We start from the raw sequence: 20,849 nt of genomic DNA, 5'->3' as shown, positions 1-20,849 counted from the left end.
CTCCTGTTGGAGGATTATGGGAGACAAGGCTAGAAAGGCAGGTTGGGAACACACCAGAGAAGAACCTGAGTGCTGGCTAGAGGGTCTGAGCTTCACTCCATGGGCAATGGGGAGTTATGGAAGGTTTCTCTCTGGGGTGACAGGGGGGATCCATGCAAAGGGACTTACTAGGAAATTTACTCTAATAAATTAGGGAGCAGCTTACAGGGGAGACTTCCTGGGAAAAAACCTGAGGTATCAAGCATGTTGATGCGTCTGTGCATTGTCTCTTGGGGTGACTGTGGTGTGAGAGTGTGTGTGTGTGTGTGTATGCACACACACAAGTGTGGTGCTAAGACCAGGAAAGCCTGGTTTCACAAAACTGCTCCAGTCTGCCCTGGTGGGGAGATGATGGATCACCAGATCCCCACCCCTTCTGTCTCCCTTTCATAACCACCCTGAATGGGCAAGAGCATAGCTGCCTCCCCAGACAGTCTGTGTACCCTGCACCCCAGCGCACACATGAAGAAACTGTCCTAGAAGCAGAGACATGTGCACACACACCAGGGAACACTGTGAGCAACCTCCTACCTAAACTTTTCCCTCAAGACTCATGCCAATAGAGAAGGGCACCCAGGACACTATAAAGGACAAGGGCAAGGGAGGGTCCACCCCACAGCCTGATGAGCTTAGGAGGACAGTGAGGAGTCAGGTGGGGGGGGGAATGCGGTGTGCACTGCTGCTGAGGACAGCCCAACCATTTGCAATCCACGTAAACCCAGGGGTGGGGGTGATTGGGAAAAATGCCCTGGGAGACAAATAAAGATTGGCAGGGGACTATTCAGAAAAAGACTTACTGGGGCTGGGTGCAGTGGCTCACGCCTGTAATCCCAGTACTTTGGGAGGCTGAGGTGAGCGGATCACCTGAGGTCGGGAGTTCGAGACCGTCCTGGCCAACATGGTGAAATCCTGACTCTACTAAAAATAAGAAAATTAGCCGGACGTGGTGGCGGGCTGTAATCTCAGCTACTCAGGAAGCTGAGGCAGGAGAATCACTTGAACCCAGGAGGCAGAAGCTGCAGGGAGCCAAGATTGGGCCACTGCACTCCAGCCTGAGCAACAGAGTGAGAGTCCATCTCAAAAAAAAAAAAAAAGGACTCACTGGAACATGAGGAGCCTACCTGCTGCCTTCCCCCCAACTCCCTTCCTCGCTATCCACACTGACTGACCTCAAGGTCTGCTTACCTGGACAACTGGTTTATTTTGTCCTTCTTTTGGGACCGGGGTTGCAAAGGGACTCAAGTTCCCCTTCCCCCTCTTCCTCAGCCAAGAGACCCCCCAAAATGGGAGGACTATGAGCAATGAATCCTGGTGGAGTTGTCATTACTGTGAGTTGCAATATCATTTAATAAGGATAGCAATTATCATAGCTACATCATCATAGCCACTACCACCAGGAGAAGGGGACTGGCAGCCAAGATGCCTGGTGCTACTCACCAGCTCTGTGCCCAACCCTTCCCCACTTTCCCTTCTTGAAACCTGCAGAATCCTAATTTTGGGATTCCTAGGATCTCACAATCAGAAGAAATCTTGTAGTGGTCCCATTCCCAAACCACCTGTTTGCCTGCCTCCAGCCAGGGGCACTCACACCCACCAGGCATCCCACTGCACTGGGGTGTTGTTGAATACATGCCTCTGCCCCCTAAGACTTCGGTGCCCCCGGGGAGAAGTCTGGAGGAGTTCCATCATCTTTACAATCCTGCGGTCTTCCTCATCCTTCCCCAAGCCAGGCCAGAGCTGGAGCCTCCCACACTGATGTGTCACAACTTCCTCAAGCATCCGGTTCAGTGTCACCCAACCCACCGCTCCAACAAATCATTCTGAGTTCTACCTCCAGCCCTCCTACTCTAACTCCAGCCTACTTCTGCGGCTATTTGCCACAAGCCATCCACCAGACAGGAAAATGATGATCTGATTCATCTTCTAAAAAGCTTTCCAAACCTCTATCTCCACCTTTCTGTCTTTTGCTCAAGTGCACTTATCCCTGACTGCCAGGAAGTTTGCCTTGATATTTAACCTGAATCTTGCCCTCTGTGGGATGGCCTTGGAGAAAGGTCATTCATTTAATATCCTACCCCAGCTTCCCATGTCACTTACGATGCACTTTCTCCCCTCTGTCGACCTTCCAGAAGCACTCCCCGCACTCCACACCCCAGGTTAGTGCCCCCACACCCTCCTCACCCTAGGGCAGTTCAGGGAATGCCTGCCTGCCTGCCTCCAGGCCTGGCTGTAGTTCAGATTGTCAGCCCAGCCCCAGCCCCAGCCCCAGCGGAGGAGAGGGGGTCTCATACAGCCCGGCGTCGAGCCCCCAGCCCTCAGCCCTCACTGAAGAAGGAGGTAATTAGGAGCTGTGCAGTCCCTGTCCCCCAACAGGTAGAGCTGAGCAGCTGCATCCATCATCCAGGCAGCTGCCACAGAGCGGGAGGGTCACGTGGCTCGGCCGGACCAACAGGAGAGTGTGAGGAGGTTTCGGGCCAGGGATTGGCTAGTCTGCAGCAGGAGAGTCAGGGCTGTCGGGGATAACCTGAGAATGACCTTGTGGGGACTTCAGCACCCCTGGCGCTTCTCCTCCCCAGAAATCTCTCCACCTGCCCCCAGTTCCCAACCTGAGGTCCTACCTGCCACCCTGGCCCTGGCATTTTCTCTTCCCCTTCAGTGTCATTTATCTAGGTGTAAGGGCCCCTCATATTCTTTTTTTAAAAGGAAAATGGTCTCTTGTGTACTTCATAGGTCTAAATGGGATGGGGGAAGCAGTTTCCTGGCCTGAATAAGGGCTGATGACTCCATGAGGGAGAAAGGAAAGGAGGGAGGGAGGGGGCCCTGTGTGGATGGAGGAAGTGTCGGTGCAGGTGCATTTTTGTCTAATTGTCTGCACTAGTGCCAGGATGTGAGTGTGAAGGAGCATGTGCTGGCAGCCGTGTGCACTGCGCATCGGAGCATCAGCCAGGGCGCAGCCTGGGACGTGTTTTGCATACTTGCACTGACCAGGGTACATTACCACGCTGCAGTGTACTTGGGCACAGATGGGCGTGTTGACCTTGTGCCTTCTTTGTGTGTGCAAAAGCTCATGTTCCCACGTGTACACAGGTTGCTGGGCCTGTCCATGCACACTGACACAACGGGCTTTTACCTTGACTGTTTCTGACCCAGAGAGGGGAGCCCCTGAAACTCACCTGTGCCTGGGATCCTTCAGCACAGCACATCTCCCAGCTGAATGGGCAGGGACCCCCCACCCCAAGAGCCACAGGTCAAAGATGGCAGCTGGCAGGAAAGAAGAAAGGGAAAAGAGGAGGGGTGGCTCTGCCAACACCTGTGAAGGTTCTTCGTTATATATGCAAATGCCCTCATTAGAGATGCACAGCACTTCCCAGAGCTAATCGGTGCTGCTGCAGCGGGTTCTGTGTGGTGGGCTAAGGGAGAGAGAGGAGGCAGGACCACAGCCCTGTGGCTGGGCCGTGCCAGGGTTTCCATTCCTCAAGACCTGCCTACCCTGGGCAGTCCTGAGGAGGGGTAGGGAAGAGCCCTGGCCAGGGGTAAGGCCTGCTATAGGCAGGCATGGTGCAATCTGCAGGCCACAGCACCAGGCCCTTGGCTCTGCCTGGGCAGGCTGGCCTGCATGGAGCCCCCACTCCCATTCTGGGACAGGACTTGCCAGGAGGGTCCTAGGAGGAGTGCTGCGGCCAACCACACACCCCACCCCTCTCTCCATCCACCACCTCTCCCTCCACAAAGCCCAAAAGTGAAGTTCTCTCTGTATCCTGGAATAGGTGGCCCTGGCCCCTGCCCCCTCAGGCCTCATTTCTTCCTTTTATCATCTCTGCCATCGAACACCCAGAAAAGTAGTCTCACTGTGACCTTTTCTGTTACCTCAACCTTAGAGAAAGAATCCCAACTCTAGTCAAGCCCCACCCGCAACCCTTGCTCTCAGCCTTCTGGACATCCATTTCGAGACCAGCCATCGCTGGAGGCTGCCTTGTGCTTTTTCAACCTCACCGCCACCAGCATGGCACCAGAGACAAACACAAACAGTAACACACAGTCAACTCATGCACGCCCTCAGAAACATGCAAACACTCCCTCTCCCCTCACAGGGCACACACTGTCCTGTTATATTAACGTGTCCTTAGACACACACCCACGCTGAAATAGTCCCCCAGCCTCCATTATCCTTGTGCACATCGCCACCCCATTTTGGGGACACAGTCCACAGAGTCCTCCCCTGCCCTACCCCCAACCTCTCCTTTCTTCACTTCTCCCTCCCCGTCCCGCCCTCCTCCCTGGGCACCCGTTTGCCAGGGTTATTTATAGAAGCAAGCGATAAATTCAGTATGTTTCTCGGCGCGCAAAGCTATAAATAATGGCACAGATCATTAAACCCCGAGAGCAGGCCCAGCCGCCCTGCAAACAAGATGAAGTACAAACCACCACGTGAGGAGGAAAGAGGGAGGTGCAAGGCAGAGCCCTAGACCCAGGGCCAGCAGGCCCCAGCCTGCACCCCTCAGCTGGGTCCCAGTGAACTTGGGCCTCCAAGGGGCCTTCCCCAGGCACCAGGGGAGGAGAGAGGGCAGGGCTGGGCCTGGACTTGCAGGCTGGTAAACAGAGCTTGCCCCACCTAATTCCCACACCCCTCCTCTTGTACTCTTTCCCATCTCCCCAGCCTCTGCTTCTCTCTCCACTTCTCCCACTGTTCTTCCATCTTTGCCTATATTTTCTTCTAATTCTGTTCATCTCTCCCTTTCTCTCTCCATATTCCCGCCTCTCTCCTTTACCTTTTGCCTTCATCTGTCCCTCTACATCTACCTGTTCTTCTTTCCAGCCCTTCTTTTCCCCTATCCCAAATCCCTGGGCCTCAGGAGGGACCCTGTTCCCACCAAGGAGCCCTCAGAGGCAGAAAGTCCCCCGTCAGCAGAACTCTGGAGCTGGCTGCTGATTCAGTGACTGTAATCTCCCAGGCAGAGGTGGCAGTGGTAGGGGGAGGGGGACAGGAAAGATAAATGAGGAGCGTAAGAACAAAATGGCACAGACACTGGGGACAGGTTCCAGGCTGAGCAAGGTTCTGGGGAGCAGAACCAGAGCCCTGAGCTACAGCCCAATCCCACCACCGCAGGCTGGTCAGTTGAGTGCAGGAAGTGCTTTCTGGCTACCAGCAAGCGAGAGTACCACAGGGGAGAACATGGCAAAGAGAAGGGAGCAGGGGACAGGCAGGGAGTGGCGGGGAGAAGCCACTAAAGGAGTTAGAGAAAGAGGGGAGGAAGCCAGAGAAGCAAGGAACACTGATAGAACAATGACCCCTCCAGTCCCACTGCACCCCCAGATCCAGTGTGGACCCCCGCAGTCACATCATATTCCTGAGCCACGGCCACACATGGAAAGTTTGAGGGTTCCAACCACAGCTTCCACACATCTCACTCTTAGGGAGTACCTTTATCCTTCAGGGTTCTTCCACCCTGACTTTGTCCTACTTTTTGGAGGTTTCACTCAGCCTCCACTCTAGGTCACCTACATTCTAGGTCTTTCGTTCCTTTCCACTGAGAAGTTCTTAATTCCTGCTTCAGTCTGAACCTCTCTCAGGAGGACAGAACCTACCTACATCCCACATGTGTGGGACGGGTTCCCAGAAAACCACCCAAAGCTCGGCTCTTGGAAGGGTGATAAAACCCAGTATGGTAGTCAGTTCTCTCCTTCTCTAGTGATGTCAGGCAAAGAGACTTCAAATGGAGTAGCAGGGATAAGACAGAACATCAACCAGAACCTGCCGGCACTCAGCATTGGGAGATGCCAGGATGGGGCTGTCAAATCCTCTGAAAGTTGAATGGCAACCCCATGGGCATGAACAAGGTGCAGCCTGGCTCTGTGGACAGGGGTGGACAAGAAAGCCCTGGAACCACTGCCCCTGCCCTCCCCACCCCATGGCCAAAGTGACCATCTGCTCCTGCTCACTCCCCTGTTGGCAGCTTTGATGCAGAGCTCGGTTATTTGCCCAGGGATTTATAGTAGGAGCCAGGCCAGCAGCTAAATCCCCCAGCCATAGAGGTAAATCAGCTGCTGCGATGGGCCGGAACGAGGGAGCTGTCGGGCTAGGAGGCTGCACAGCAGAGCTGGAGAGGAAAACACTTGTCCCCGCTCCCTGGGGGCAGCCACGAATAAATCCCCTCAGGCACCAATTAGGGCGAGTGGCCTACCAGATCTTGAGGGCTGTCAGTGCTGGTGGCAGACTTTACACCGCAGCAGGCAGTGCCCACAGAAATGGGCTTGAGGATGGACCACAAGAACTTCTCAAAGCACCTGGACTAGTAACAAGAGGTGAGGGACCAAAACCTGTTTTCCCAGGAACTGTGTGAAGCGGTGTGGCTGTTAGGCCAGGTTCCCTGAAGCCAAAGTGCCTGGGCTCAATCCTGGCTCTGCCACTTATTAACTATGTGACCACTGACACGTTATTTGACTTCCCTATGCCTCAGTTTCTTCGTCTGTAAAATGGGGGTGAGAATGGTAGCTACTTCCCACAGTTACTAAGGTGATTAAATAAAATAATATGCATAAAGTGCTTAGATCAGTGCCAGGCAATGTATCGTTAGTAGCACTGTCATATAAAATAAGGTCTTGAGGCTAGGTTGAATCTGGAATTGTGCAGAGAAAAGAGAAGGGACCAAATGACTGTTGGAGGAAGCTGGGGGCGCCAAGATGATGTTTAAAGAAAGGAGGAAGGCTATGTTAGTCTCACTGGGAGAGAAAGTGAGACCAGCTTCTTCCAGGGCTGGAATTGACCCCTGTGGTTAAGAGCACAGGCTCCTTAGGCAAGCAGGCCTGCATTCAAGCCCCAATTCTGATTAAATGTGAGACCTTTGGCAAGTTATTTAATCTCTCAACTTTCCTCATCTGTAAAATGGGGATAATAATATTCATCTCATAGTAGCATTATTGAGAGAATTACATGAGATCATACACAGATAAGGCGTTTAGTAAGTGCTCATTAAATTTTAGTCTTGTTACTGCAATTATTTCAAGTGAACAAAGGAGGGCTTCACAGTGGGCCCTGAATCTAGGTGCTAAGTGCCCTGAATCCAAGCAGTATAACTGACAGGAAAGTGCTATTGCCAGAGAGGGAAGGCAAGAGAAGGGGAGGAAGGCAGGAGGTGAAGCCTGACCCGGGAGGCAGAAGGGGTTAGTAAGAAGAAAGAGACCCAGGAATGCAAGAGCAAGACAGAAGCAGGCAGGAAGAGAAAAGATGGGGGATTTCCAGCCAGAAAGAGAGTAAAGGGGATGGCACAGAGATGGAGATGGGAGAACTGGGGAGAGAGACAGAGGGGAACCCACTGGGGCAGAAATGGATGACAGAGAAGGTGGGCACACGAGGGAGATGGGGATGGGTGAACAAACGTATAAATGAGCAGAGCCTCAGAGCAGAAGTCAAGGAAATGGAAGGGGAAGACTGGAGTCCAGGTGGCTGCAGGGAGTACTGAGGGGCAAAGGAAATGAGGGGCAGTGGCCAGGAGACAAAAAAGAAGGAAAGAGACTGGAGCACCAGCTGAGAGACAAAGGAGGGAGAGCCCTGTCTGGAAAAACAGCAAGCCAGAGCCAGCACAGCTCGTTATGCAAACATGATTCCAGGCGCGCTCCGCTGCCCCCTCCCCAGCTTTCATTTTCAGCTTGGCTTCCCCCCAGCCTCCCTCCTGCGCCCCTCCTGCCAGCCTCTACTTTCTCTCCACTGAGCCTGAGGGCATACAAGCCAGCGGGGAGGGTGAGGGGCTTGGACTCTGTTCACCAGGGGGTGAGGAGGGGAGGAAGGAAACAGTCCCCAAAGCAGAACAGAACCCAGGGGTCCACACCTCCTTCTGGCAGCTCCCCCTTCATCTGCATGAAGACAGGACAGTGGCTGAAAGAAGTGCAAGAGTGGAATAATAATAGTAGCAGTGAAAACATGAGCATTTTGCAGCCTGCAAAGTGTTTTACATGCCCCAGTGTCATAACAACCCTTGTGACGGAGGCGGTATTACCCTATTTATTATTATCAAACAATTATACCATTCTGCTAACAATGTCACATGTATTAACTGTCTTACTCCTGACAACAACCCTATTATTCCCATTTTACAGATGACAAGCTGAGGCCTAGAATGGTAAGTACCTTCCATCCTACACCCCTCCCTCTTTGCTCCTCTGATCTCTCCTCCTGTCTTCCCTTGTCAAGCTCTTTCTATTCTCTCATCTTCTCATGTCCTCCGTTAATTCCCCTTCCAATCATGCTACTTCACTAAACTTCAAGTTGGCTTTCTGTTCACTCTCATGGCAAACCCTCCAACCACCGGCAGGACCTGGTGTGACTGCACATGATCAGCAGACCCTTTGTTTTGGGGCCAGTTGTCAGGTAGTAACCCCCGAAAAATTCATACGGCAGCTGAAGTGAAATACAACAATGTCTTCAGAGCGCTTTTACCCACATTCCTTCCAAAAAGATCTGAGATGGCCTACCATATAAGATACAGATCGCCAGGTGTAGTGGCCCATACCTGTAATTCCAACATTTTGGGAGGCCAAGGCAAGAGGATAGCTTCAGCCCAGGAGTTCCAGAACAGCCTAGGCAATATAGTGAGACACCATCTTTACAAAAAGTTTAAAAATTAGCCAGGCATACTGACACGGGACTGTAATCATAGCTACTAGGGAAACTAAAGTGGGAAGACCCCTTGAACCCAGGAGTTTGAGGCTGCAATGAGCTATGATCATGCCACTACACTGTAGCCTGGGCAACAGAGTGAGACACTGTCTGTAAATAAATAAATAAATAAAATTAAAAAGACAGATATAACAGAACCATCGAAACGCCCATGAAAGAACAAGAACAGATAAAGAAGTGAGGATTTTAAAATGTCCTGGGAAAAGAAACCCAAGAATGGACAGTTACTGCAGAGGAACCCAAAACTTAGCCCTCAGCTTCCTAAATGAAACCAGATAGTAGCTTAAAAGCCTCCTCACCTACACCAGAAGTAAACTGAGCACCTACTATTAGTCATGCATCAAAGACGTGATCAACACAGGATCTGGAATTTTCTATTCACTCTACAAGTGTGAGAAGATTTTGCCTGAAATGTCCTGGTCACATTTGCCACAGAACATTTGAAAGGACTCTGGGCTAAAAGAGCTTAAGAGCAGTGAGGAATATAAAAGTTGGAGCCCAGTGGAGCGCAGTGGCTCATGCCTGTAATCCCAGCCCTTTGGGAGGCTGAGGTGGGTGGATCACGAGGTCAGGAGTTCAAGACCAGCCTGGCCAACATGGTGAAACTCCGTCTATACTAAAAATACAAAAATTATCTGGACGTGGTGGCGGGAGCCTGTGATCCCAGCTACTCGGGAGGCTGAGGCAGGAGAATTGCTTGAACCTGGGAGGCAGAGGTTGCAGTGAGCCTAGATCACGCCATTGCACTCCAGCCTGTGCAACAGAGCGAGACTCTGTCGCATAAATAAATAAATAATGTCAGAGGCCATAGGACCCAGGAAGAAGAACGGCCCACACAAAATTGTCCCAATGCTAGTCCCCCTCCCAGAAGAGGACTGAGAAACTGAGTCTGAGGTGTCAGTGATAGCCCTGCCCCCAAGCCCTTTCAGCCCCCTTCCCACTCCTAAATTGCGATTTGATACTAAGTCCCTGCCAGCCAGTCTCAGTCTAGCCCTCCATGTGATGCTGTGAGGGCTGCTCCTGGCTTCTCCTGCTCGTTAGCACATCAGCATGAGGATCATCAGGCACTGTAATAAATCAAATGAAAATAATCTCCCACACTCTCCCACAGAAACAAAATCTGCCCTCTCTGTTGACACAATTTCTGGCCTGCTGGAGGAATGAGTACAAGAGAGTGACCTCAGGCACAGGGGACAGGAGACACACAGGGAGGAAAGAGATGGATCCTTGTCAGGGAAAACCCCAGACTTGCAAGCCAGGCTCCTCTCACAAATAATCACAAAATGCTGCCCCTTCCCAGCAGCCAGCCAAAAAATAGTCTCCACCCTCACATGCCTGTGTGTGAAACGCATAGGTATTAAACTTAAGTTAGTTCTTAGGAAGGCTGACACCCAGTCTGGCAAGCGCTGGAGATATCTAAGCAGGAAAAGCCTCCAAGCATCTGGCATTGGCAATATGTCCTAGGGCCCCTGCTGCAAGGTCAGGAGACACTGGAATTGGCTGGAGGGTGGGGGATTGAGTGGTTGGTGGAAATCAGACTGAAGGACATTCCTGGGCAGGTGGGTCCCAGTGTTCACCAGCATGGACCAGTGATGATGTTACTAGCCCACCCACCATGAAAAATGGCCTCCTTATTTTCCCCTTCCTCTCCCTTGCCTGAGGCATAGTTTGTTATCAGGGGCTTCTAGGCTAAAACAAAACAAAAGAAAACCCTGGAGTTAGGGCAGAAGCTCATAAAATTCTCCACTGAACAAAATTACTCTAGCTCTTTCCCAGAGGGAAAACAAAAAAACAAACAAACAGGAAAACCTCACTACAGCTCCCCCACAACCCAGGGACCACTCTTTCAATTTCAAAGCCTGACCAAGCCTCCAGAGAGTACAGACAGACGGACAAGAAGGGTCCCACCCGATAAGCAGGTAAATCAGTAGATGGCAAAGCCTTCCCCAGAAGAACCTCTCCCAGATACACGTCTCTCCTCATGGAACTCCCGTCCATGGCGCCGTAATGCATTCAGAACAAACTGCGTTCACACCAAAGTACTGATTCCTCAAATAGGCGTGCAAAGCCCTCCTTAATGCAGAACCACACTGAGCTCCTACAGCTTTTCCTCCTACATCCTTCCTCCTCACCCCAGCTACTGGTCCCTTTTCAAGGAATATGCCCTGACCTATCCTGCTTCCAGCCCATTTTGCCTGGAATGACCTCTCAACCACTTTCTAAGGCCCCCATATGCTTATCAAAGCTCTCTCCATCCTCCTCCAAAGCCAGATTTAAATCCCAACTTCTTTTATTCATGCAAGATGCCTGCCTGCACTAGACAGGCCTCCTGTTCACCTGTGTGCTGACAAGTAGTCTGGATAATGTTCATGGAATTGAATGAAAACTCCAAACCTGTTCTCTGCCAAGTTTTCTTTTCTGTGACCCATGGGGTTCACCAGGAGTAAGGAGGCCAATCAGGGACATGGAGATGGCAGTTATCTCCAGAGCCCCACCTCCCCAAGTCAGGGGTGAGGTCTTTGAGAGAGATGCTGTTGTGAGAGATGCTGCAGGTGCTTCTAGGCTTCCTGAGACCACTGACCTGGGTACCTCTCAGGGGCTTTAAAGGCCTTTAAACTAGTGACCTCGGACCTCTTCTTTCTTTGGTTCCTCTCTCCCTATTTCTGAGTCTCCCTCAATCTTCATCATTCTCTTTTTCAGATTTAGGCTGAGGATACCATCTGCCTGAGAGACCCCTCCTCTTGGAATCTTGCTCCTCAAAATGTGACTTAGGAGCCAGCAGCATCAGCATCCCTGGAAGCGTGTTACCAATGCATTCTTGGGCCTCAGCTCAGACCTATTCAATCCAACTCTCCAGTTTAGCAAGATCCCCAGGTGATTTTTATCCACATTAAAGTTTGAAAGCAATAAAGTACCAGAAATGCCAGACCAGGGGTCCAACAGGGAAACTGAATGCCTAAGACATTCATTCATTCATTTACCCATTTAATAAATACTTAATAAGCATCTACTGGGTGCACAGAGTTGTGCTAGGCATTGGGGATAAAATGGTGAATGCTCAGATTAGGTGTGCAGACTGCAGAGGACGAGATGAATGTTTCCCACCTGGCCTGTTTCAGCCCACCTCCCAGAGTTGGGGGGAGGCTTGAGTTGGGAACAGGGGTACATTTGACTGAAGAATCTCTCAAGACCCCGAAGCTGATGAGGGATGCTTTCCTCTCCCCAATCCAAAGACAGAGAATCAGTCAGTGAGAGACAGAAGGGAAGGAACAGTGAGAGCAAGGAAGAATGCTGAACAGAAGGAACCAGGGATGATGGAAATGAGAAAAAGTGAGTTTAAGACAGTCCCCAAAAATACTTCCTGCCATTTCAGAAGTATACTCAACCATGCTCAGCTCACTGACTTCCTCTAGGCTAGCACAACGGCCCCCACCCCAACTCCCAGTCAGATTGCCTCCCATGAGAGGGGAGCACCCCCCACCCCAGGGTCTGAGAAGGGAGAAGACAGGTCACATCTGGGGGGAAATGCCCAAAAGGCAGAGAGATTGGTTTGAAGGACACAGGAATAGCAAGAAATACACAGGCCCAAGAGACTGCTGGGGGCTTCAGAGGAACATGACTGCTGTGTGGAGAATGGACTGTAGGGGGACACGCAGGGGAGACCAGTTAGGGGGCTGTCATGGTCAGCAGCAGAGGCAAGATAAACAGTGCATGGCTAGGACGGTACCAGTGGAGATTGTGAGATGATGTGTCAGAGTTGGGATATATTTGGATGATAAGGCCAGTAGAACTTGCATATGAATCAGGGATAGGGAAGAGAGGAAAAGAGGATACTGACTCTCAGGTTTGGGGCCTGAGCTACTTGGTAGGTTAGGGCAATAAAAGGTGATCTGTCTGTCAGCAGTGGGTCAGGCTTAAAAAAAAAAAAAAGGTGATCTGGGGAGGGGTTCTGGAAGAATGAGGCAGGGTAATGAAAAACCTAGGGCAGAGAATGGGAAAGAGGAGAGTCCATATTGGGAAGTCATAGGAAAGCAGAGATAGAGGAAAATGATGAGAAAATCATTCAAGAATCCTTAGTTCAAGTTTTTTGAGGGCAAAAATTGCATCTTCTGTTTCCACTGGGCACCTTAGAGTCCTCCACTGCTATTCTGCATGCTGTGAGTAAAATCAGGTACTCGGTAAAATCAGGTAATAGTACATCTGTGGCTTGTTGAGAAGTGATTCAAAAGGCAGGGTGGGCTGGTATAAACAGCACTCAGCTATGTTTAGGAGCCCTGGCCACCTAATGGCAGGGTGACATTAGAGAAGCTCACTGTTGGGCTGGGCACAATGGCTCATGCCTGTAATCCCAGCACTCTGGGAGGCCAAGGCAGGCAGATAACCTGGGGTTGGGAGTTCGAGACCAGCCTGACCAACATGGAGAAACCCTGTCTCTACTAAAAATACAAAATTAGCCGAGCATGGTGGTGCATGCCTGTAATCCCAGCTACTCAGGAGGCTGGGGCAGGAGAATCCCTTGAACCCGGGAGGCGGAGGTTGCGGTCCGGCGAGATCGCGCCAGTTTCCCTAGTGGCAAAGCAGTAAAGGTGAACTAACAGTTTCAGGTCCCATCTAGCTGCGGCTCTCTTTCCTTGGCTCTGGGACCACAGTGCTGAGCTTCAGGAGTCCCTGTAGGTTCTTGAGCAAGCGTGGCATGAGGTGGTCAGTGTGGCTGTTATGTGGTGTTTGGAGGGAGAATGAAGCAGTGGCCCAGAGAGTGGACTGGGACCATCTAGATATGGGCCAATCAGGGCCTGGCCACCAGGGCAGCTGGGAATGAAAAAGAATGATTAAGCCAAGAGCCCCGCACCTCTTCCCTAAATCCTCCTCCCTGAGATGTCTCAGCATTTTTTTTTTTTTGTACCTCCACAGCTTTTTTTGTTTTTTGTTTTTTTTGTGAGACAATCTCACTCTGTCACTCAGGCTGGTGTGCAGTGACACAATCATGGTTCACTGCAGCCTCAACCTCCCAGGCACAAGCAATCCTCCCACCTCAGCCTCCTGAGTAGCTGGGACTACAGGTGCGTGCCATTACACTCAGCTTTTTATTTTTTGTAGAGACAGGGGTCTCACTGTTGCACAGACTGGTCTCAAAGTCCTGGGCTCAAGTGATCCTCCCACTTCAGCCTCCCAAAGTGCTGGGATTACAGGCGTGAGCCACCGCGCCTGGCCACCTTCACTTTCTATCAGATTTCACTCCTTAGGGGATCTCATCCAGTGTCACTGATTACTCCCAAATTTCTATCTCCAGTCTGGACTTCACCATTAAACTATAGACTTGTGGTCAGGCACGGTGGCTCACACCTGTAATCCCAGCACCTTGGGAGGCCAAGGTGGGCAGATCACGAGGTCAGGAGAATGAAACTATCCTGGCCAACATGGTGAAACCCCGTCTCTACTAAAAATACAAAAATTATCTGGATGTGGCAGTGCATGCCTGTAATCTCAGCTAGTCCGGAGGCTGAGGCAGGAGAATTGCTTGAACCTGGGAGGCGGAGTTTGCAGTGAGCCGAGATCGTGCCACTGCACTGCAGCCTGGCAATAGAGCTAGACTCTGTCTCAAAAACAAACAAAAAATATATATATATAATATATATATATACACACACATATATATGTATATATATACACATATATGTATATATATACATATATGTATATATACACACACATATATATACACATATATACATATATATGTGTGTATATATACATATATACATATATGTATATATATACATATATATGTGTATATATATACATATATACATATATGTATATATATACATATATATGTGTATATATATACATATATATACATATATATGTATATTCAGGCCCTTTTGAGGTTAGGATGGAGACAGGTATTTTCTGAAGCACTAGAGTGGGGCAAGTACCCCCTGCCCCGCAGGAGACCCCCCCCGACCCCCCGAGCTTTTGAAGCCAGGTACCTGAGGAAGACATATATATATACATATATATGTGTGTGTGTGTGTGTGTATATATATATATATATATAGAGAGAGAGAGAGAGAGAGAGAGAGACTTGTGTATCGATTTACCTGCTAGCCTCCTCTACTTGGATGCTTAACAGGCATCTCAAAGCTAACATGTCCACAACTAATACTACTCCCAAAACCAGCTCCTCCTGTGGTATCTCCCCATATCAGTTAATGGCAAATCCATTGCTCTGGTCACTCGGGTCAAAAAATCTTGGTCTTATCATCTACTCCTCTTTCTTTCATACCCTCTCTCTAATCCCTTGGCTCTCCCTGCAAAATGTATCAAAAATTTGACCACTCCTCATCACCTCTGCTGCCATCTCCCTGGTCCTGGCCCTCATCCCCTCTTACCTGATACTGCAATCAGCTCCTGACTGGTCTCCCTGCTTCTGCCCTTGTTTTCTCAATCTATTCTCAATACAGCAGCAAGAATTTTCTGTAAAAAGACAAGGCAGATCATGTCACTCCCTTGCTTGAAACCCTGCAGTGACTTCCCATGTTACTCAGAGTGTGAGTTTTACTGTAACTTATTAGTTTCTACGTGATGTGGCTCCCCATCACCTCTTAGATCTCATCACTTATTCTCTTCCCTGATTTTCTCTGCTCCAGCCATATCAGCCTCATTGCTGTTCTTCCAACACACCAGACATGCTCACATGAGGGCTTTTGCCGTTGCCATTCTCTTAGCCGGGAAACTCTCTTCCTCGGAAATCTGCATGCCATGTAGCATCTGCTAAACGGCAGCTCCATATGTTGGGGCGCCTGAGCAGGGATAAGAAAGGGAGTGAACTGAAGAGCAAACAATGGAGTCAGGTCCCGCACAAGAAACAAAATGCCCGCCTTGCTTCCTCTGTCTTCCTCAGGTACCTGGCTTCAAAAGCTCGGGGGGTCGGGGGGGGGGTCTCCTGCGGGGCAGGGGGTACTTGCCCCACCCTAGTGCTTCAGAAAATACCCGTCTCCATCCTAACCTCAAAAGGGCCTGAAGCCCTGAAGGAATCACATCTCTCTGGTGCTCCTGCAGATCTCCCAAAAAGGAACCACTCCCCTGACCCCGAATGTGGTGGTCCTCCCTGCTCTGCTCCTAAAGGATGTAGGGAAGAATGGGTCTCTTCCAGTCACCCACTCACCACATATGTATTCCTCCCGTCTCCCGCTGGGCCTAGGCCCAGCCAGGGTAATCCCGCCACCCGCTCCCACTCTTCTTAACCTAGCTTCCCTTCTTTTCCTCCTCGGCCCTTTCTAGCTGTTCCGAGTCTGCAGGCCTTCCCCACAGGCACACAGGTGGAGAAAGGCTGAGGACTCAGCGGAGAGCCTGGTGTAGTGGGGTCTCTGAGTCATGGGGAGACGGCAAGGCGGCTTGAAGGGAAGGGTTTGAAGGTGGAAGGATGCAGAAGGCCAGAGACAAGAACACCGGAGCAAAGACAGCCAGAAGCTGTGATGATACGGTGATACAGAGAGAAGTGGAGGCAGCATCCGCCAGAACAAGGGGTCAAAGTCAGAGGCAGAAACAGCAGTGAGAAAAGCAAAAGCTGACAGATGGCAGAAGCCACAGACAGGCAGCGCAAGGAGAGGCAGACACCCAGCGAGAGAGCAAACGGGAGAAGCAACGGGAGAGGCATCGGGAGACGCGGGAGCAGCTGGAGAGGGAGGTTAGGGCGAGATGCACGCACCCCAAGAGATGGAGAGCCAGAGACCAGAGCGAGAGACACGCACGCGGACAGACCAGAAGGCTGCAGAGAGGGCGATGGAGAAAAAAAGTGTCGAGGCGGGGAGTGGCGGGAAGCGGCCGGGAGCGGGGCGGGCTCAGCAGAGCGGGCGCGGCGCCGGGAGCCGGCTCGTAAAAGACGCGTCGAGCGGGGAAATTGCCGCCAGAATCGCTGAGCTCCACAAAACGCCGCCCGCGCGGCCCGCCGCCGAGCCCGCTCCAATCTCCAGCCTCATCGCCGCGCGGGCTGGTTATGCATTTAAATGTTATTTAATTGGATTGCGGAGGAGCTGGGGGCCAGAGCGGCCCCCCGCCCCCGCCCCGCACGCTCTGCACGCCCGGGCTGCTCGCCTCTTCTGCAAATCTGTTTTCCAAGTCACAGATTGCAGCACGCCCCCTCCCAACACGCTCCCCCCACCCAGACAGCTCCCCTTCGAGTCTGGGCTTCTTCTTCTGTTCCCCCGCCCAAACAGAGCCAGAGGACACTCAGAAAGACACGACAAGCCCCCCGAAGATGCCCCAAACACAGAGGTTACACAAAAATACCAGACACACAAAGACACAACAGCAGCAAAAATGGGTCACACTCAGTTACACTAGTGTCCATCTGGAAGACTGAAAACTGCAGAGACAAAAAGGATCCCATGATCACAGGAGGACATAAATGCATGTAATACAGTGGACTCCCACTCTATGGGAACACACTACCCTACCCCTTAAAACAGTACTTGCAAAGCGGCGCTACCAAACACAGGAACAAAATGATGCTAACTCAGTGATTCACAGGGGACACACAGACCTTCCTTACAGCCAGGTAAGGAGCAAAACACATCCACACTCAGGCTCAGAGCAAAGCCATCACACCCCAATCACTCAGCTGTGTGGCCTTCCAGGGTTGAATGCAAACCCCTTCCTCCAAAGACATTTTGTTCTTCTCCCAAGCCACAGAAGTATCACATGAGGTTCTGAGAGGGAGCTATCAGTCAGCAGGTTTCTAAAAACTGAACAAAAAAACAACCAAAATTACAGCAGATAGGCTGGAGGGTAGATACCAGAAAGAGCTTCTGAAGAAGACAAAGTGTGAGATCCCAAGAGGAGAGGCTGGGCATTTGTGTGAGGTTGGGATTCTCTCAGTCAACTGTTGACAGGAGACCCTTTTTTGCTGCCTGAATGAGGTGTTAGCACCATCCAGGTAGATGGAAGGACAGAATGACCTGCAAAAACATGTCCTCCACATACTCCTAACCAGCAGACAGGAAATTGCTGGCCTGAAAAGATCAGGGTCAAGCTGCTTCAATTAATGAAAATGGAAATGGCAACCTGGCTTGGCACAGGCCACCATGAAGGACGGTTCTGGGCTCTCAGCCATCCCTCCTGCAAGCCAGGACTAGAGACAGACATCAGGCTGAGGGTCCTTGAATGAGATGTAGGGGCAGAAGAATGGACAAGAAGATGTACAGGAAAATTCTTTTGCAGGTGTTTTGTTTGTTCTGTTTTGTACTTGAGAGAGTGAGGGCCAAAATAAGGAGGGAGAGAAAAAGTTTCCCCAAACACATTATAATTCAACCTTGACTGGTGAGCATGGGATCGAGCCAGGCTGGCATTAAGGTCTCTGAAGAAGAAAGCAATTCATCTTCCCCCAAAGTAATTTATTTCTGTATCACCTGATGGTCATAGCTGGGAAGTTTATCCATGTGTCTAACCTCAATGTCTCATGCTCCAGTTGAAGTTCTTTATTTCTTTGGGGCACTAGGGAAGAAGAGGAAACAGCTGCCCTATATCCGCCTAAACAAGAATATTCAGAGTCAAGACTTAGTCTGGGATAGGCGGCAATCTCTATTCCCTTCTTCCATTCCATCACTAGCTTCTCTACCCCAGCTGTGGCCAGGCTGCATTTCCAGTCTTTTTTGATCTGCTACCTGGACATTGCCTACCACCATCTGCTGCAGTTTTCCATCCCCAAAGTTAACAGATGTGTTCTGAAAGGAAGCTCCACTTCTCATCTTCCATAGGGCCACACCCAACCCTTGGCTCTTGCCTCATTCCTGGCCTCTGAGCCCCTCCCCTCATCCTGTTTCCTAGCCCCTTGCAGTTAGGGCTGAGAAATTCCTGGATATATCTGACACAATGGTCCCGTTTTGCAAATACCCACTCCATGGAGGTGGTAAGGTTTAGCAAGTGATGAGATAAGAAATCTCCAGTCACCGCCCTCTCTCACAGGCACACACACCTCCTCCCCAGACTGAGGGCTAATCACTTCCTCATTCAGTGTGCCCAGAGCACTGTGTTTATAACTTGTTCACAACATGCTTTCAGCTTGATTTATACTATAATTATATGCCTGTATCTCCCAGCACTAGACAGTGAACAACGTGAGGGCAAAGAATCATCTAATTCACCTCTGTCACTCCCTACAGTGCCTAGCACAAGGAATGACACACACACAGCAGACATCAATAAATGTTTATTGAATTGAAAAAGGAAAGTGAGACCACACAGTGGCCAAATTCAAGACCCAATTTTCCTTTAAGCTATCCTGTATCAGTAAGGGAGAAAAAAAAAAGAGAGAGATAAAAGGCCGGGGCCAGGCACAGTGGCTCACGCCTGTAATCCCAGCACTTTGGGAGGCCAAGGCAGGCAGATCACCTGAGGTCGGGAGTTCAAGACTGGCCTGACCAACACGGAAAAACCCCATCTCTACTAAAAATACAAAATTAGCCAGGCATGTTGGCACATGCCTGTAATCCCAGCTACTTAAGAGGCTGAGGCAGGAGAATCGCTTGAACCCGGGAGGCAGAAGTTGTGGGGAGCCAAGATCACAGCATTGCACTCCAACCTGGGCAACAAGAGCGAAACTCCGTCTAAAAAAAAAAAAGGCTGGGCATGGTGCCTCATGCCTGTAATCCCAGCACTTTAGGAGGCTAAGGTGGGAGGATTGCTTGAGTTCAGGAGATAGAGACCAGCCTGGGCAACATAGTGAAACCTCGTCTCTACAAAAAATTAGCCAGGTGTGGTGACGCATGCCTATAGTCTCCCAGCTACTCGGGAGGCTAAGGTGGGAGGACACCTGAGCCCAGAAAGTCAAGGCTGCAGTGAGCCATGATCATGCCACTGCACTCCAGCCTGGGAAAGAGAAGATTCTGTCCCCCCTCCGCCCCCCACAAAAAAAAAAAAAAAAAAAAAGGCTGGGCGCGGTGGCTCATGTCTGTAATCCCAGCACTTTGGGAGGCCGAGATGGGCGGATCACAAGGTCAGGAGATCAAGACCATCCTGGCTAACACGGTGAAACCCCGTCTCTACTAAAAATACAAAAAAATTAGCCGGGCGTGGTGGCACGGGCCTGTAGTCCCAGCTACTCAGGAGGCTGAGGCAGGAGAATGGTGTGAACCTGGGAGGCGGAACTTGCAGTGAGCAGAGATCGTGCCACTGCACTCCAGCCTGGGCGACAGAGCAAGACTCCGTGTCAAAAAAATAAAAACTAAAAAAAAAAACAAAAAAAACAGGTAAGAAAATTCTCTTTCTTCACCAACACAATCTACCCCCCAGAAGCTCAGAAGCATCCCCACCCCAAGCACACCCTTGGTCTCTACCAAGTTGAGTTTGTGTGTTTTGGGGTGGGACCTCCATCATTCCTCTGAATCAGAACTTGAAACACCATCACTAGGCAAAAAAAACAAACTAGAGAAACTAGTGTTTCTGGATGGCACATGGGTAGCTTTCCCAGACCAGATTCATGCATTACTTCCATGTCTGCTCTGAATACCTACTTTGTGCCAGGTGTGGGATTATATACTGGGGAAAGAAAAAGGAGACCCTGGCCTTTGCCTTCAAGACACTCGGGACACTCCTGCCTGAACCTTGGCTGCATATTGGTAGCATGGAGAGATTCTGTTGAACACAGCAGGATGCCCCTCGCACCTCACAAATCAAAATATCTTGAAGTGGAGCTGAGACACTTGTTTTTTTAAACCTCCACTGGTTAATTCGGATTCATTGGCAGGGTTGTAAGCCACTGATCTCTAGATCAGTGCTGCCCAACACAAATTTCTGTGATAATGGAAATGTTCAATTTCTGTGTCATCCAATCAGTAGTCACTAGCCATGCGTGTCTATTGAGCACTTGAAATATGAACTGAAGAACTGAGTTTTTTCCTTAATCACTTTGAACTAAAACAGCCACACATGGCTAGTGGCTACTGTATTGGTCTACAAAAGTCTAGATGACACCAAATTATTTCAGTTTGGCTTTAGAATAATTCTCACAATGCTGTTTTGTAGCAGCTAAAGAAAGGCTCCATTCTCTTCCACTCAGGAAAAAAAAAACAATGAACTTCCTTTCCCTAAGGACACTCTCATTTGCACTGAAGAAACTGCTCTAGAATGAATTGAA

General features: G+C 50.3%; 1 long non-coding RNA gene across 1 annotated transcript; it reads left to right on the top strand.

Annotated features, from left to right (window-relative positions):
- The first annotated feature begins 6,172 nt into the window (after window positions 1–6,172).
- On the top strand, window positions 6,173–11,719 carry LOC134733046 (uncharacterized). Its single transcript, XR_010116634.1, has 3 exons — window positions 6,173–6,342; window positions 8,134–8,156; window positions 11,414–11,719. It is a non-coding gene; the product is annotated as an uncharacterized lncRNA (long non-coding RNA).
- Window positions 11,720–20,849: the final 9,130 nt, after the last annotated feature.

Source organism: Symphalangus syndactylus, chromosome 17 (assembly GCF_028878055.3).
Source record: "Symphalangus syndactylus isolate Jambi chromosome 17, NHGRI_mSymSyn1-v2.1_pri, whole genome shotgun sequence".
Classification (NCBI taxonomy): Eukaryota; Metazoa; Chordata; class Mammalia; order Primates; family Hylobatidae; genus Symphalangus; species Symphalangus syndactylus.
The sequence above is the reverse complement of the archived record's forward strand: the minus strand, read 5'-3'. Positions and strand labels throughout refer to the sequence as shown.